The 14604-nt window shown below is 27.6% G+C and overlaps 2 pseudogenes; both read right to left on the reverse strand.

Annotated features, from left to right (window-relative positions):
* Positions 1-2051: 2051 nt before the first annotated feature.
* On the reverse strand, positions 2052-2799 carry LOC124823417 (putative lipid-binding protein AIR1 pseudogene; annotated as a pseudogene).
* Positions 2800-12997: 10198 nt separating this feature from the next.
* On the reverse strand, positions 12998-13886 carry LOC124823420 (14 kDa proline-rich protein DC2.15 pseudogene; annotated as a pseudogene).
* Between the last annotated feature and the right edge of the window lie 718 nt (positions 13887-14604).

A 14604-nucleotide genomic window follows, 5' to 3' on the forward strand; every position in this document is an offset into this window, starting at 1 on the left:
GTTAATCCGTCGGTAAAAAGACTGGTCACCTTCTACCATAAGATCAATATAGCCACCAAAATTTTCATGGCAAATTCAGTTGAAAAAAAAAAACAACTTCTCTTTTTTGGTTGTTAATATGAAAAAATGTTATTAAATTTTAAAAAAAAAATTGGCCGCTAATTCGACCAACTATGATAATATAACGACACTAATCTTTTGATCGTAAATAAGTAACTATTTTATTTTAATTAAAATGTTTTTCGGTAGTTAAACGATGACAAAATAAAATAAAATATTTAGTGACCAATGTATTTTAATGACTATTTTATGTACATAATTTTACGTACTTATATATATATATATATATATATATATATATATATATATATATATATATATATATATATATATATATAATATTTTAATTAATTTTCTAACCTGCCTATAAATACTAGAAATTTAATTATACTAAATATCAATAAATTCAAATACATAATGTAGTAAAGAGATTAAAAATATACATGATATTATATGGTGTAACATAAAGCCAAAATGAAATGTATTCTACACAAATATGAAAACTTTAAATTCATAATACATTTAAACATATATAATTGTTTTCTATGTACTATATTATCTATACAATTACAATTATAAGAAAGGTCTCGTATAAGATTCTTCAAAATTAGAGAAAATTAAAAAAAAAATTGAACTTTAGATAAATAGAACTTTGAGTGAAATAAATAATCAATATCTAACTTTTATTAATAAATTTTCAAATCATTATCTATTTAAATTTTAAAATAAAATGCACATCTTTCCATTATAGTTTTTTCAAAGATTTAAGAGTAATTTAATTAATGAAAATGTCCACGAAAAATAAATGCATATAAAATTAATTTTTTTTTCTTTTTTATTCAAAAATCGTTAAGATTAAGTTAACGAGAAAATTTAAATCATGTTTTGGATTTAGCTAGCAAACCTTTTTTATCCCTAATTCAGTCGCTACATATAATTACATTTAATGTTTTAGCGATCAAATATTTTCGGTCACTAATTATCATATTAAACATATTTTAAATATTCTTTTGATCACTAATTTAGTAATTAAAATATTACATTTAGCAACAAAAATTTTCGATCTCTATTTTGATCATTATACAAATAAATGTTATTATATATTGATTCCGTCTCTAATTTGTGACTACTATTATCCGGTTGTTATTTCAGTCAAAATTTGCAATTAATTTCTTTTTACCGTTAATTTCAACTGCTAAATTTCATTTTTCTAATTTATAAAGATTTTTTTGGTGAGATGTGAAAAACGCTTACAATAATGATTGACCTTATAATTATTAATATATTTTTTTAAATTGGGTTAGTTTGTTTTCTATTGAACTTTTTATTGTATATATTGTCTTTTGATACAAATCAGTAGCAATATTAAGATATTCAGCATTACAATAATTGAATTTGAGATTGATTATTACTGAGTTTATGAATGATTCATGTAGTTAATGACTTTATGATATATTTTACTTTACCATTTAACCTGTACGAATGTTTTTACTTTATTGGATGAGTTTTAGCTTTTATAATTCATACTTGTTGCTATCAAAGTTTGACTCGTGCATCGGCTCCAACAAGCTAGTAGAAGAAGAATAAAAAACAAAACACAAGTAATAAATATATACCCTATACGTTGTGAACCGATTTCACCGTTGGATAGGTTAAAGTAGTATGTTTGAAAATGGACCTTCTTGATGCAGATTGTTGAAGGACCCCATATTAATCTATCAGTGCCAAAATATAAATTCAAACGTAAACTGCATTAGTCTATAATTTTGATCTGGTTAAATATCTAATGCTTCACTGTAACAGTGCATGCACGTGGACTGAAATTAAGTTAGTCACGGGCTACGTAACTGTGCACGTTTTGCATAAGCTTTGATTCTGTCTTGAATCTCTGTGGGACAGAACTTATAAGGGTAACGAAAGTTTTCCCGATCAACTGCATCTCATAATCAAAATCGACAACAAGAAAAAGAAAGGCTACAAATGAAGAAGTATTTTACTTGTAAAAACATTTTCATTTCTCAGTTAAAAAATAATGACGGACATGTTTGACTGTTTTGCTTTACATAAGAAAGCATTGGGAATTTATTTAAAAGAAAACACTACAGTGACATGATAAGATGGAGTTAAGCATCCATGCACGTACAAGAATCACACACCTTGATGAATAAGAAAGCACAAAAGAAATGAAAGGAATGAATAGAAAACACGATGATGGAAGGAAATTGTGTATATGCCATGATCAGGCACATTGGAAATCACGTGGAACCTGCCTTGAGCAAACGTTGAGAAGGAGGGAGAGTGAGATGGGAAGGTTGAGGTTGATACCTAAGATGTTTGCTCTGAGGGCAGTGCAGAGGCAGGCTGCAGCTTCAAGGTCAAGGAGACCATCGAGGAGGGTGCAGCAAGGGGTAACTGGTGGTTGACCCAGCGTGACGTTCAGCAACCCGTTTAGAACATTGGCACACACTCCTAGTTTGAGTGCATCGCGAGGGCATGAGGCACCAGAACCTCCATTGCTTCCTGAGCCACCTGAACCTCCGGAACCACCATAACCTCCGTGCTTTGGGTTAGTGGCAGAGGCAATGGCAAAGAAGAGGATGTTGAGTGTGAGGAAAAGAGCAAGAAGGGAAGAAGGGGTTTTGGAAGCCATCTTCAACTCTAGTAGTTGCTGATATCTTACTTTCTTCAACTCGAAAATAGGAGGCAACTATCAGAGCTTTGTAGGGATGCGAGTTATTAGCAATCGGTGGTGCTTTATATATGCTTAGAACTCCAAGTGGCGTCTATTGTTTAAGAACTAAAAAATGTTAAATGAGTTTGGGACACCAGAAATTAATTTATGAGATGATTCAGTTTTAGCTGGCTAACAAACTCTATGAACTCTGCTTGCATCTACTCACCACTACCTTAAGATAATAACTGTAAAAAAATATTTAAAGATAATTTATTTTTAAACAATTTAAAATGAATTTATAATAAAATATAATAAAAAAATTAAAAAATTAAATTTGAAAAGTTGAAAATTTTTCCATCATCCTTAACTAATGCATAAGATCATTTTAACCTCAATCTTTTTCTTTTCTAAAAGTCCTAATGGATAAGTTTATCGAAAGATATTCTAAATAACCTTACAATAATTAATTTTTATATTTTTATCATTCATTTTAATGAGTAAATATGTTTAACAATAACTATAGTTCACTTTCTTGGAATTTAGCTTTCTTAATAGCAATGATAATAAAGACTTATTGGGATACCTTATTTATGATAGTAACCGTTATAGTTTTATTAATATTTAAGAATTCTAATAAAAAGTTAATCGTAATTATCAATTTTATATCTTAAAACACACTTGTTTTTCAAGGATTTGGATTCGATACAATTCAGAGTACTTACGAATGAGCCAAATCAATTATATATGAATTATTTTTCAATGGCTAGCAAACTAATTCTCAATCTGATTTAGAGTGTTTTTTAAAGGGTCAAAAAGGATAAAAAATGGAGAAGTAAACGAAGAAGATAACGGAGATGAAGGTTTTGCAGAAGTGAAAATTGTAGTAAAATAAATTTTAAGAGTAAAATAAAAACTCTTAAAAGGAAATCAATGAAAGCGATAACCTAATTATTACAATCAACACTAAATTTGTCAAAACATTTGCGACGTTCTCAAAATATTTGAAATTGTATTGATATGACATCCTTTATTTGATTCACTTCTTGATATATAAACAATACTACATCATCAATATAATAATGACGAGATAATAAAATCATTATATATTTACGAGCAAACAATTATTACATAGCTATCCAAATTTATCAAGAAATTCTGTTTCTTAATTTCTCACTATACGAGTAAGGCTTTCACTTTTTTTTTAATATTTTCATTTTTATTTAAATGACCCCTCTTCAAAATCCATAATATATTAGATAATAATTTCTAAACGTAAAGCTTCCTTTGATAAAAATTTCACTTAAAAAGATTAAAAAAATGATTTAAAATAGTATTTGTCAATATTATTTACATAAAACAGGGTTCATATATAAAACTTAAAAAAGGGAGAACGTTTTTAAGGTAATTGAATAAAAATATACTAATTATGTAGAAAAAATATATGACTTTATTTTTTATTTATTTATGTTTTAAATTGATATTTTTCTCCACATAAAAGTGTAAATTGGTTATTTGACATGATAGTATTTTCAAAGTTATTTTCTCTGTCTGCGTGTTTTGCGTGGGTCAGCCTGCAAATATTTTGCATGAGTGTGCCTGTAATCAACTTCAAAATATTTACGTACGTATTTGTAGACTTTGTAACGTAATTAAATAGGTTTATTACTTAAGATTGAGCTGGATTGATTTTTCAATGTGGCAAAATGGATCTATTCTTCAAAAATAGGGTAAGTGGGCTATTCATTATAGATAGGTGGACTTAAAACTCTGATATGCCAGGTTTGCGGGTCAACCTTTCAGGTTTTTTTAATAATTTTGTTATTTTCTAATATATATCTATATATCGATAACATATGTATGAACTTTTAATTACAAAAATTATTCTATTTGTATAATAAATTATTATATTTTAATTATTAATGTTATTTTTAAATATTAATAATCTAAATTATAATATTATTGAATATTTGTAACAATTTAAACCATTTGTTCATATCAAAGGTAAAGATAATACGATAAGATACGTTCATCTGCACTATATTGCAACCAATTAAAAACTACCTTATAACGAGATAAAAATAAATTTACTTACATAAAGATTAAACGTTAAAATTATGCTTAATTTATATATATATATATATATATATATATATATATATATATATATATAATTTTGACTTATAAAAATTATTGATTTAGATTCGTTATTACCATCCATAGAACTTTATTTTTCTATTAGAAGCATGATTTAACAATATGACTTCTTTTCATTTTTATTAAAATATTTGCATTTAAAAACAATAATGAAATAAAATCCATAAATTATATGATATTTGCAGCAAAAGAATAATTTAAAATTTCAAAATAAAAACTTAGTGTCATATTTTATTATTAATATTTACTATACTTTTTTCAATTTCCTTAAAGCATTTTCTTTCGGAATATAATATTTGGATCAACGTTTTAAAAGTAAAACGAATGAAAAATGATTACTTAATATTTTTATGAATTCAGGTAGAGGAATACGCATTTGAGTTTTTTTTTCTCAAAAAGTTCTAATATTCGCGATTTACATTCATTTTTATAATTAAGTATAAAAATAATATGAAAATAAATAAATAAATAATATATATATATATATATATATATATATATATATATATATATATATATATATATATATATATGTATGTATGTATATTATTGGATAGTGGTAATAAAGACAATACAACATGTGCACACGGCAATACCATAAGAAAAATTGAACTTAGCATATATATATATATACATACATATATATATATATATATATATATATATATATATATATATATATATATATATATATATATATATATATATATATATATATTAAATTAGTGAGATGGCACATTACATACGTATGGCATTTGATATTGAGATGTTGGTGAAGATGATGGTGTAGTGGACCCACTTTGGTTAAACGAAACCCGTGACTCTCTTATCTGTAAATGCTTCATAGAATGATTGCTATTTTACAAATTAAAAAAGTTTAGCACAAAAACTTCCATCATGTGACCCTATTGCATGCTCCCAACGCGTTGAAATAATTAATTTTTCTTTTAAAAGTAATTAGCAGTCTTACTCACTGGCTAATCCGGATTGTGTTTATCTTTAAGGAAAGTTTAATTCAATAATTAAGTTATGGAGTGTGTAATTAAGCTTCCATCTCAAATTAATCAACGCACGGGAACAGATTACGGAGCCTTCTGTTTAGGGGTTTCATTTGTAGGCTTCTCTGGGTTCGTTTTCAACACAATTGTCAAATTAATACTTATATTATATTTGTTTATTTATTGAACAATTAAAACGTATAATACTACTCCCTATCATAATCATTTTTATTGGTTAAACGTATTAACAACAATAAATGTGTTTACACATTGAAATCATTTCAATAAATGTTATCAGATATAAATACAAACATTGATACAGTATTTTATTAATGAGAGAATTAAAAAAGTAAAGCTTAATATTTATCAATTTAAAGAACCAGTAATGTCACAGTTATTTTAGGACAGAAAACAACTTATACAAAAACTATATTGTATTAATTCCTCTAACATTTGAGTGTTCTATATCTAACTATTTCTATACTACATTTGATTGTTCTAGATCTAACTTTTTAAGGTTTTGATATAGACCTAAACAATTTTTTATTACTAAAATAACTATGACTTTTATCCGAATAAATGAAAGTGGTTAATTTAGTTATATGTATATGTATATATATATGTATATATATATATATATATATATATATATATATATATATATATATATAACTACTTTTGTAATTAATATTCCTTCCTCTTTTCTAATTCTTTTGTCAATACAACTCTTCTCTTTTTAAATTAAAAATATTCAGTACAATTAGAAAGATTTCTTTCTCTTTTCTAATTGTTTTGTGAACAATCATGACTTTCATTACATCTGTCTAAAATTTTTGTCATAATATCACATGTGACTTTCGAAAAACTCACATGGTTTGTTTTGACCTTCATAGTTGAAAATAAAATCGAATGATTAATATTTATTCATTTTACTTTCACATAAAAAAAAATCTCACGGGATATGTAACATCTGTATTTTCTCTAATATTTGATTAAATATTGATTGAAATTAATTAAGAACGAAACAATAATTTAAAGCATAAATGTTATATATATTTTTGTGTGTGTGAAATTTATGCAAGTTTAATGGTTAGTTCAACTAAAACTTGAATTGTGATACCAAAAAAAGACTATAAAAGCTTGTACATATTCTATAATTAGTAATATATGTTAGCTGTCTATTTTATTTAATAATCGACTTTTTTTATATGATATTTTAATTCAATTTCTTCAATTTGGAAGCCTTCTAAGTTTTGAATCCTTCCAAAAGGAGTTATGAGAAGACGATAAATGAAGAACAGGACAAACTCCACCAAACCTGCAGGGTCGTGAATGATGAATTTTCACAATGTTACAATGTTATGGAATCTGTGTCCATTTGTTTCTTTATAATGTATACTTAAATTCTTTTATGTGGAGATTAAATATAACCATTTATCTCGCATGTAGTATATTTCATGATTTATGTTTTATTGTATGGCCCAGACCATCATATCTTTATTCCACATCAAAACAAGTCAGACGGTCTTGAAGAACAGAAAACAGTTAAGTAGTGATTAAACGTGACAGAAACAGTAGACAAGACCGAACAATCAGCAGTAGAGACGTCCAACCTTAGTCGACAAATATATTTTTCTACAAGGATTAAGATAAATGATAATTATAGGCAATGAGTTAAGATTCGGCTATGATTAAGGTTTCACTAATATCAAGCAAGCACATGCCAAAAACTATAAATACAGGTCAGATGTAAGAGATAGGTGATCGCATTTACTGCACACTTATTACCATTACACTGAACTCCCGAACAATTTACTGACTTTAGTGTTGGAAAACCTTTGGCGATTACCTCTCCGGACGTTGAAGTGAAGACAAAGACTTAAGTTAGCTACCGAACGACATTCCAAGAGAAATTGTACAGGTGTTTGAAGTGACTCGACCTCATATTCAAAAAATTAGTGATTCATTTTTAATATTTTCTATAGTTGAAAATTTATGATTGTTTCATTTTGAGAGTCAGATACTAAAGTACGCAAAGCCTTCAAGTTCGAAGAACTTGAAATTTAGATATTAACTAATTTTAGACCCTCGTTTCTCTTTTTGTTATTTTGTATAATGAAATTAATATAATTATTATTATAGTTAAATAAATAGTTTATGTATATAATTATGTTTAAATGTTGTAATTATGTATAATTATAAATATAGTACTTAAGTGAAGAGTTAATAATATTAAAAAATATCAAATAAACATTTAATTTTATTGTAACATATAAAAAAATATTTAATTATAAGTAAAGTTAAGTTGGCGGTAGGTATGGTAATCAATTGGGTACATATACTACCTACTAATTACACGACTCAAAAAAAAAGCTATTTGTTATCATATTAATTAAATCTCTTATAAACTTTTATAAATTTTACTTTAAAATTTATTCTCTATCATCTTCGCATCCCTTGAAAAAATAACAACTCACTCTTTATTCTAAAATTCACTCAAATTTATTCATTATTGTTGTAAAATTGATCTTGACAGCTGAACACACCTATATAAGTGAGGAATTAAGGATGGAAGAGGCTTTGAGGGTTTGAATGACATTGAGAGGAGGAGGACAAATTAATGAGAGTGAGGTTGTGATAAAAGATACAGCTTTTGAATGATGTTGTGATACATAACATTGTGAAATTGGCCAATTAAAAAAAAAAAATCCAAACTATCTAAAAACACAGATTGCAATGGTGTGTTTCAGCATTGTTCCATCAACTTCAATCACATATACACAATACTCGCGCTAATAGAAAAGAATCAAAAGACAGAAAAAGACAACAAAGTCCAAAATATTTCTTCACTCCCAAAACAAGAAGGCCATGTGTCAACGAACTAAGAAGGGTTCTTTCAGGATTTTATTACAATTGTTATCTTATATTTATTTATTTAATTATACATTCTTATTATATTTATTTTCTCTTTCTCAAATCTTTCTCAATCCCTCAAAATAAATGTATGTAGTATTCAAAGGAATAACATAAATAGTGAGAGGTAATTGTTCGAAGAATTTCATAATTTGTAATCGTAAACCAAATAATCTAATATACTAAATATTTTTCAAATAATTTCATTTTATTTTACATTATATTTACTTTCTGTGACTTCTTAATTTACTTTTTAATAGTTAAAATGTTTTTTGCTCTTTTGAAAAATTTAAAATTATATTTTAGTCCCTATATTTTATTTTAACTTTTTATTATGTTATTCTCTCAAGTACTATCTAAATCATTTTTTATTTATTTTATATACTGCAGCTAAAAGTACTGTATTTTAAAATAGAAAAAAGGTATACATTTTGTTGGAAAGATTAAAAAGTTAGATGAATTCAAAAAATTATTTATTGTACATAGAACGGATAAATTTAATTTTTCATAATTTTCATATTCTTAAGAATATCAAATTTTATCTAACTACTAATCTTATCGTTTTAACTCTATCTATATCAAAATAAGTTAAACCAAGCCAGTAAATCACATATATTTTCTGCAAAAAATCTACAGAAAAAATCTTTTAAAAGTTACAATACAAAAAATGAACCAACTTCAATACACTAAACAAATTGGACAAAATTTAATTTTGCATTGTATCCGTATTGTTAAAAAAATTAAATCTACATCAAAACTTATTCAGCTACTAACTTCATCTCTTCAACTCTCTCTATAAACAAAGTCAAATAAAATAATCAATACCAAGTTAACAAAGTAAGTCATATATACCTTCGGAAATATAGAAAATTTATTTTAAAAGTAACAATGCCAAAAATTCTACAACTTCAATATACTTAAATAGATTGGATAAATTCAATTTTTGCATCACGTACATATTCTTAAGGAATTAAAATGTTATATCAAAATTTATCTATCTAATAACGTTATTTCTAAACTTTGGAACAAAGTAAACATATTTAAACTAAACAAACAATGAGTATATATTAATACCAAACAAATAAAATACATAACATGGTTTCACATAAAATCAAGACATAACAATTATTTTAAAAGCTGCAACACAAAAAATTCTGCAACTTTGATACACTCTAAACAAATTGGATAAAGTTAGTTTTGCTTCGTATCGATATTATAAAGAAATTAAAACTTAATTTTAAGATTTATCTAACTACTACCATCATTGTTTAACTTGCTACAAGAAGAAAGGGAGATTATACCGAACAATCAAGATTGACAAGTTTCTCATTCTAACTCTTGGACACATGTCCATTCTTTTCTTTAGCTAGCAAAATTTGAGCTAAAGAATCTTGCTTTGATATATCGTTTGAGGTATTTTCACTAGGTTCATAAACTTCATTTTTTTTTCTTTCTAAAAAACACTAAAAAGAAACATGTACGTAACCCACAAGGAATTTTGAGCATTATCAACTTACTCTAATTCTCTAACTTTTGCAGTCACAAATAGTATACTAGCATGTTTGTGTGTCTTGTTTAGGCTGCTGACATTATTGTAGTTGTTTTTTGGTACGTGAAATCAAGCGCAATAATTCGTGCACACATTAGAAGGGCATCGAAATAGAAATATGGGCTTGCCCCTATAGTAAAAAAATGTTACAATGATGTTAAAGAAAATGCAATTTGAATAAAGTAAAAAGAAGTAGTACACAAGTCCTTCAAACATCACGTCCACAATTCTAGACTTTAGGTATATAGGAAAATGACTACTCTTACTGTCTTTGAATAGGAGGAATAATATCATCTTTAAAAATAAAAAATTAGATGTTAGGAAAATGTTTTTTTTTCTTTTAACACAAATTAAAATATAAGTTTGGATCACAAATAAGTTTTTGTATTCAAGAATATATTTCTTTAATAAAAAACATACAATTTAAAATGACAAAAAAAAACAAAAATCATATAAAAATTTTAAACAATTCAAAAATTATCAAAAAATAAACTTTATTGTATAACAACTTATTAAATATATTTTAAAACAACTCAATAAACATATTTTGAAATTCGTTTCTTTCTTAACTAACTTTCGAAAGTTGTTAAGCTTTTAATTGAGCTTATATTAAGACAGAAATATATTTCAAAATATATTTTTCTCTTAACCGATTTTTGAAAATCAGTTAAGAGCTTGTCTTTGTTAAGAAAGAAATTTAAATAAGTTTCTTTTCTTAACCAGCTTTCAAAATTCGATTAAAAAATACTCATTTCAAAATACGTTTTCAAGTCTTTCCCTTACCTCGAACAATCTCATCTTTCACGAGTAGAGAAAGTCGACCATCAACAAGCGACAATGATCACCACCGTAAACCACAATCACACAAGACCAGTACCAATACCATGACACCGTGAAGGCTGTGAATGAACTGGAGAAGGGGTGCAGTAATATAGAGAAAATGTTGATGCACATTATGAAATCCGATTAACATTCAATACTAGCCACCGTGCAATATTTTTTTAATTAAAAGACTAAATTAATAACTTTTAAAGTGCAAGAAGAATTTCTAAAGGTGCAAAAGAGAAACGCTCATCTTTATATGACAATTAGCGACACATTCTATGCTATAATCTTAAATTATTTTTGCGATAAAGATAGATATTTATGATAACACATTTTACATCACAATTTGTGACATTTTATTTGTGCATGATATTTTATTTTCATGACACGTTTTATAACATTTTTAAAAATTAATTTAACAAGAGTTTAGAACCAAAAGAAATTAAATCTACTACCAACTTCTTTCTTTATTACTCTAATTTTGGAATTTTAACTTTAAAAGATATTTTGCCAGAAAATAAAAATAAACTAGGGCAAACGTCAGAAACTCATTCCCGATGCACTTGCACAATTATAGGTTTGTGTTCCATGACGTAGGATTATAGATTCTCAATAATGAAATGTTTATAATTAAAATATAATTATATAAAATTATTGAACTTCGAAATTCGAGAAGCCTGTTTCCAAAATCCTCGTTAATGAATACTGCTTCTATTTAAAAATAAAAAGACAACAAAATATATATATATATATATATATATATATATATCATTTTATTTTCATTATATCATATATTATATAAATTTATATCTTTTATTTTTTTTCTAACCAGGTGTTGATGAATCTTATCCATAATATATTTTCCTAAAATAAATTAGTTAAATCAGTGTGTCATAGAAACGAAATGTATATACTTCGACGTGTGAGATGTGTTGGAAGTCTCACATAAATAAGACCAATTTATGATATATAGTATCAGAGCTCGTTTTGTGGGATTAAATTAAACTTAAGATTTACTTCTTAACCTATATTCTCCATAATATATTTTCCTAAAATAAAATAGTTAAATCAGTGTGCCATATTTTTAAGAGAAACGAAAAGAAAAATAATAATACACACGTGTACATTTAAATGGCAAAGTATATAAACCATTCATTCTAGCCAAATCAAATCTCTCTAAATTATTTCCTTAATACATCAAACACGCATTGGACCAAAATCAATAAATTATTTCTTTTCTTGCTGAATGTAAATACGGAATCTGTCAAACCAAAAATATATTGTCAATAATGAATTAATCTGTAATCGTTAATAAGCAAAACGGACCTAAAGAACATTTGTCTCAGATATACATTTTTGCTTAAGTTTTCTTAAACTGAAAGACACAAGCTTGGAAGTAGCCACGACAAAATGGATTCCATACTTGGTTTAACGATTGTAGTCTTTATATTCATGTGAAGAAAAGTTACTCAAAATAATTTTAATCTAGATGTACATTATGGACCAAACACAGTCAAATGAACCAGTTGGCCTAAAGCTATAAATGGATAATTATGATTCTGTTTAATAAGGTAATTATTCAGAGATAAATAAAAAGAAAAATAATAATAGTGCTTGCACGTGGAGGATAAAGTACATTAGTCACGGGCTCGTTGCAGAGATGATGACTGTGTTGCCTTTCTATTAGTTTTTATTGTTTTCTTAAATTTGTTTCCCATTGCCCTATAGTTGGATGTTGGACAGAAGTTCTGAAGGGAAAGTAATTTTTCGAGGAGCCAGCTAATGGTTTCATTCAAAGATTCAACGAAAAAGACAACATTTGAATGCAGCAATAAAATAAGAGGTGTTTGTAACATTAATCATATTTATCGATCAGTCAAATAAATAACACTATCATGTTTGATTCCTTTCGCTTTACATAAGAAAGCGTTGGGAATTTATTTAATGCGACACTCTTCATGATTAAACAAACACTAAATAAAGCGACAGAATAACGAGAAGTTAACCATCCATGCACGTACTTGAATCGCACCACGATCAATGAAATTTGGAAAACAAGACAACAGAAAGGCACAGGTAGCACCAACTTGGGCATGATTAGGAACATTGGAAATTACGTGGGGGTTGTATAGAGCAAACGTTGAGAAGCAAGGTGAGTGAGATGGGAAGGTTGAGGTTGATACCCAAAATGTTTGCTCTAAGGGCAGTGCAGAGACACACTGCAGCCTCAAGATCAACCAGACCATTGAGGAGGCTACAGCAAGGGGTAACTGGTGGTTGACCCAAGGTGACGTTCACCAACCCGTTTAGCACATTGGCACACACTCCTAGTTTAAGTGCATCACGGGGGCATGTGGTCCCAGAACCACCAGAACCACCAGAGCCTCCTGAACCACCAGATCCACCGGAACCACCGGAGCCACCTGAACCACCCGAACCACCTGAGCCACCGGAACCTCCCGAACCACCTGAACCACCTGAAGGACTTGGTTTGACAGGCTTATGCTTTGGCCTAGGTTGTGGCCCAGGGCAAGTCCCACAAGCAGAGACAAGGGCAAAGAAGAGGATGTTGAATGTGAAGAAAAGAGCAAGGGAAGAGCTAGTTTTGGAACCCATCTTAAACCGTAGCAGTTCCTGATATTGATGAATCGCAAACACTACTTCGCTACAAAAGAGAAGAGTGTTTGTGCGGATGTGAGTTATTGGCAGTGAATGGTGGTTTATATAGCGTTTTGGAGTGCAAGTAGGGTAAATTGTTTCAGAACAAATCACAGAAGTAATTATTATTAAAATAGTTAAATGGGTTTAAGAGAAGGGTTTTAGCTGGCAGAAAAACAACCTTGAATTAGGTTTTGGATGGATGCTTGTGAGGTGATGTTGTGGGTCTCAAATTCAACGGCGGGTGATCCATGGTAAAGCTTTGCACCTATGGACCACTAGATCCCACCCTAGGACCAATCAAAGAAAATGCAGATTCCATTATTAGAAATATTCATATTTCATTTCATTCCTCAATTTTTCAGCAGGGATTTTTGGATACCTAAACTCTGCAACCACCTTATTATTATTATTTTTTTATCTTCCCAACATGTTATCACTTACAACTTTTTCCTTTTTGTTTATGTCTCTATTTAAGCCTAGATTAGCTTATAGGATGCTCAAAAAAATATTTTCTTTCTTTTTATCATTCTCTCTTTCTAATATCTGCAAAATATTACTCTTTTCAATTACTGATTTTGCACGTGGAATAGAGATGCATTAATAATATTTAGTTGGTCACTAATAGCTTATAGCAAGCTTAAATCATGATTTAGATTCATTATGTACCTCTGGTTCAGAGATTTTTTTATGTTTTTAAAACAAAATAAGCTTTTAAAACAAAATAAGTTTTTAACTTAGTTTCAAATATATTCCAGTTTAAAAAAATTACA

Source organism: Vigna umbellata, chromosome 3, assembly GCF_029865625.1.
Source record: "Vigna umbellata cultivar VRB3 chromosome 3, Vumbellata_1.0, whole genome shotgun sequence".
In the NCBI taxonomy this organism is placed as follows: Eukaryota; Viridiplantae; Streptophyta; class Magnoliopsida; order Fabales; family Fabaceae; genus Vigna; species Vigna umbellata.